Here is a 4,290-nt window from a genome sequence, read left to right on the forward strand (position 1 = left end):
CATTCCAAATCATGTTTTATTTCATGTATTTTAGGTCCCTAGGGTTTGTTTTAGAACTTAGGAGATGCATTAGGTCCCAATGAGTCTTTGCATGTTTTGAGTGTCTATCAGGTGATTATGGAGCTGAAAAGATGAATCCAGGAGGTGGAATGGTGAGCAGAGCTTGAAAAAGTGGAAAACTTGAGTCTATGGAGGTTATCGGCCATTCTCGCTGGCCAGGAAGGTTTTACCGGCCATTTTCATGTACCGCGGGAAGCTTTACCGGCCATTTTCACGTACCGCGAATTAAGTATATCGGCCAAAATCTCCGGGTGCGAACGAGTCTCAGAAATCACCTGTCCGGGGAGCCTTCCGGTCCGATTCAGATGGCGGGTCCTTCATAGAAGTTGGAGAGCATTGAAGCACGGTCTCATAGCAATTGGAATCGTAGAATTCGGACGCGTGAGCAGAGAGATAAGCTCGTCGGAAGAAACCCCTGTCTCGCAGGTATTCCGGACCGAGCAGATCAGTTCTGAAGGATGCGAAGGACGGTGCACTTCCAGGCCGATTCAGCTTCCGGGTCCTTCATGAGAATCAGAGACATTTGAGTTTTCTTTCCAGAACGTCCAAGAGCATTCAATTCGGATCTATGAGCAGGAAGATACGGCCTCCGGAATGGACACATGTCTAGACGCCTCTCTCTGGTCGTATACATGCACTGCAAAGATGTGCCCTCCAGGAAGCCTTCCACCTCCCAAGCACTGAAACTTCCTTCACAAAAGTTGGAGATAAATGAGTCCTCTGTCTTCTGCAACCGAAATCATTCAATTCGGACAAGTATCACAGGAGTTACACTCTCCGGAATGCGAAGTGATCTAAGCTGCTCTGGATGCTGCGAGATGGTCTTGCGACTTGGTTAACCCGCAGGCCTGAAGATGAACACCTGAATGCTGATGCTGCGAGTTGAAATGTGCGGGTAAACTATCACTGGAAGAGGTCTGGAGCTCCCGAGCAAGAGAAATGCTAAGTCCACAATCGTGCGACTTAGGCATGCGAGTCATCCGCGCCTGGATCTATGCCGCACGATCACTCGGAATTCACTCCGACTTGAGCCTGCGACCTAAGTGCAATAGAGACCAACCCGCACAGTTTCTACATCCCCCAGAAACCGGCTCAGCCCTGCGAGTTGGAGAGGAAGGAGACCATGCCGCAGAAACACTCGCAATTTACTCCTAGATAGGCGTGCGGCTCCGACAAGGTGATTCAAGCCTCACAAGACAAGTCTTCATCTACTGCGACTTAGGTGTGCGGCCTGGGACATACTGAACCGACCCGCAGCTTTTCCCACTTTATCCATTAAAGCCGGGTCAGGACCCGGTTTGTTCCGGGCTGACCCGGTTCGTTTTTAAGAAGGTATAAATACTTTTTAGGGTTTTTTGGGGGAGAACTAAGTTTTATTCCCTTTGTCTCTGGCCTTTTTGGTGAAAAGACTCCATTAAGAAGAGAAATATCTTTATTTGAGTGTTTAATCAAGAGAGTTTAAGGAGATCTGGGTGTTTAAAGCTGTTTTCTTTTGAATCTATCATCTCCATCTCCATTTCTCATCATTAATCATGCTAATCTACTCAACTTGCAAAAGTTTAAGAGAGATTAGTATGATTAGTGAGTAGTCACCTTAATGAGGTTCTAGATGTGTAGGTTAGGGTGCTAAAGTGTTAGATTAGGAGTGCTTAGGGCTAGATTCATTGATTCATCTCTCTAAACAGCTGTTCTCTATGCTAAATCCTTGATAATCACTTGAGATCTAGATTCTGGGAATTTCATGCACCAAAAGTGTTTGATGAAATTCCTGAAAGAGTTGTGTTAGAGGTTTAAGTAATTTTTCATCATGGGAATGATTTGTTAAATGCTTGAATGATCATTAAGAGCTGTTTGTTAATGCATATTGATTCATGTTTCACAAATGGGAATTTGGTTTGAAAATGGATTAGTATAGGGGTTAATACCTTCATGAGAGGATTAACCTAGATTAGAGTTCTTAATCATTTGAATCATGTCTCATCATTGTCATTAGCATTTCTAGTTTAACACCAAGGCACCCTAACCAACTATCATGTCTAGAATCTCATGCCTCCATCATATCATATTCACATCATTTGTCATTGTCATTTGTCTTTAAACCTGTTTATGTTTATAGTTGTCTCTAGATTAATCAAAACCTATTCTTGTTTGCTTGAATTAAGAACTTGATCATATAGCTTAGTGTCTAACACCACATCTGGATTGATAAACCTCTTTGTACTACATTGACAAGGGGATTGATAGCCCTGAGACCCTTAAAAGTCCTATCTATCAATTGGCGCCGTTGCCAAATTGTGGTTTGATTAGCATTAAGCTCTGATCTGTTCTTGAGATCAAGTGCTTACTTTCTTGTTTTTACTGATTCCTTTCAATTTCTGTTTGTGATTTCAGGTATATGAACACCAGGTCTAGATCAAGAAGCTGCGGTCCTCCTTTTCCTCTAAACGACAACATCAACCTTCTGGTACCAAGGAGGAGAAGAGACAGACGTGGTAGACAACTTGATCAGACTGAGATGGCAGACCAAGGAGATCACGGGGTAGATATAGAACAACCAGTTCAGGAGCAACAGGCTCAAGGTCAGGGAGCTGGTATTGGAATTGGTCAGGGGTTTCACCAAGGCAATGTTCAGCAGGAACAGGTGCACCACCAACAAGCCTATGTCCACCAGGGACAAGCTCAGGCTCATCAACAGAGGCATCAGGCCAATGTTCAACAAAGACACCAGGTGCACCACCAACCCCACCCTTTCCAACCACAACAAAGAAGATATGAGCAACCCCAAATATATGTTGGCGAGAATGACAGGGCCAATGCTCATCAGTATGGGGCTGGTATTCAGGCACCACCTGTGCAGAACAACAACTTTGAAGTGAAAGCATCATTGCTGAATATGGTCCAGAACTCAAAGTTCCATGGGTTAGCAATGGAAGATCCCTTGGAACACTTGGACCAGTTTGATAAGGTGTGTGATCTGACCAAGATTAATGGAGTTTCAGAAGACAGCTTTAAGCTAAGACTATTCCCATTCAGTCTTGGTGACAAAGCTCATCAATGGGAGAAGAATCTTCCAAGAGGCTCCATTCAAACCTGGGAGCAATGCAAGCAAGCCTTCTTATCTAAGTTCTTCTCCACCTCAAGAACTGCAAAACTGAGAAACCAAATCTCTAGCTTCACTCAGCACAGCAATGAAAGTTTTGGTGAAGCATATGAGAGATTCAGGAGCTACACAAACCAATGCCCACACCATGGGTTTAGTGAGGCTTCTCTTCTCAGCACACTGTATAGGGGAGCTCTTCCCAAGATTAGAAACCAGCTGGATACTGCTTCAAATGGGAACTTTCTGGGTAAAGAGATACATGCTGCTTTAGAGCTAGTGGAGAACTTAGCATTGAGCAATGATACTTATGGTGAAGACTATGACAGATCAAATAGGTATGAAGGTTCAAGCTCAGAACAGAGGCTCACCAGAGAAGTTAAGGAGTTGAGGAGTGAATTGGACAAGCTGAAATTCACCACTCAGAAGCCAATGCATTTTGTTGGAGAGTATGAGGAACCTTCTCAAATTTTTGAGAACATAAGTGAAGAAGGTCTTACCCAAGAGGAGCTCAACTACATTGGGAATCAGAGGTTCCAAAGATATCAGTATGGTAATGCCAATCCAAACCTCTCTTACAGGAACACCAATGTAGCTAACCCACAAGACCAGGTCTATCCCAATTCTCAAGCTCCAAAGAACTTTGTTCCCAAGCACAACTTTCAAGGGTCATTCCAACCCAAGAATCAATTTGGTCAGAATCAGAGTTTTGGTCAGCAACAGCAACCATTTCAGGGCACTGGTTACACTTCACAGCAGCCAAAGGCACCACCAGGGTTTGGTCCACCACAGTTCCAACAGCAGGCGCCGGTTCAACAACAGTTTCAGCCACCAATGGTTCAACAGCAGCCACAGATGGGTACAGATATGGTTGGTATTCTGCAACAACTACTTCAGGGTCAACAGACTATGCAGCAGGAAATCAAGGAACTGAAGCAAAACCAGGCATCAAGCTCAAGGAACCAAGGTCACCTACCTGGAAAACCAGAACCCAACCCCAAGGAATATGCCAAGGCCATAACACTGAGGAGTGGCAAGGAGTTACCTGGTATTGAGAACAACAATGTGATCATTGAGGACATGATCAACCTGAGGGGGAGGCAGCCTTAAAGGATGATCAAGTTGCTGAGAAA

General features: G+C 44.4%; 1 non-coding gene across 1 annotated transcript; it reads right to left on the reverse strand.

Moving 5' to 3' along the window:
- Window positions 1–3,208: 3,208 nt before the first annotated feature.
- LOC112083230 lies at window positions 3,209–3,315 on the reverse strand. The gene has a single exon (XR_002897522.1). It is a non-coding gene; the product is annotated as a small nucleolar RNA R71 (small nucleolar RNA).
- Window positions 3,316–4,290: the final 975 nt, after the last annotated feature.

The sequence above is a fragment of the Eutrema salsugineum genome, unplaced genomic scaffold (genome assembly GCF_000478725.1).
Source record: "Eutrema salsugineum unplaced genomic scaffold, Eutsalg1_0 scaffold_7, whole genome shotgun sequence".
Classification (NCBI taxonomy): Eukaryota; Viridiplantae; Streptophyta; class Magnoliopsida; order Brassicales; family Brassicaceae; genus Eutrema; species Eutrema salsugineum.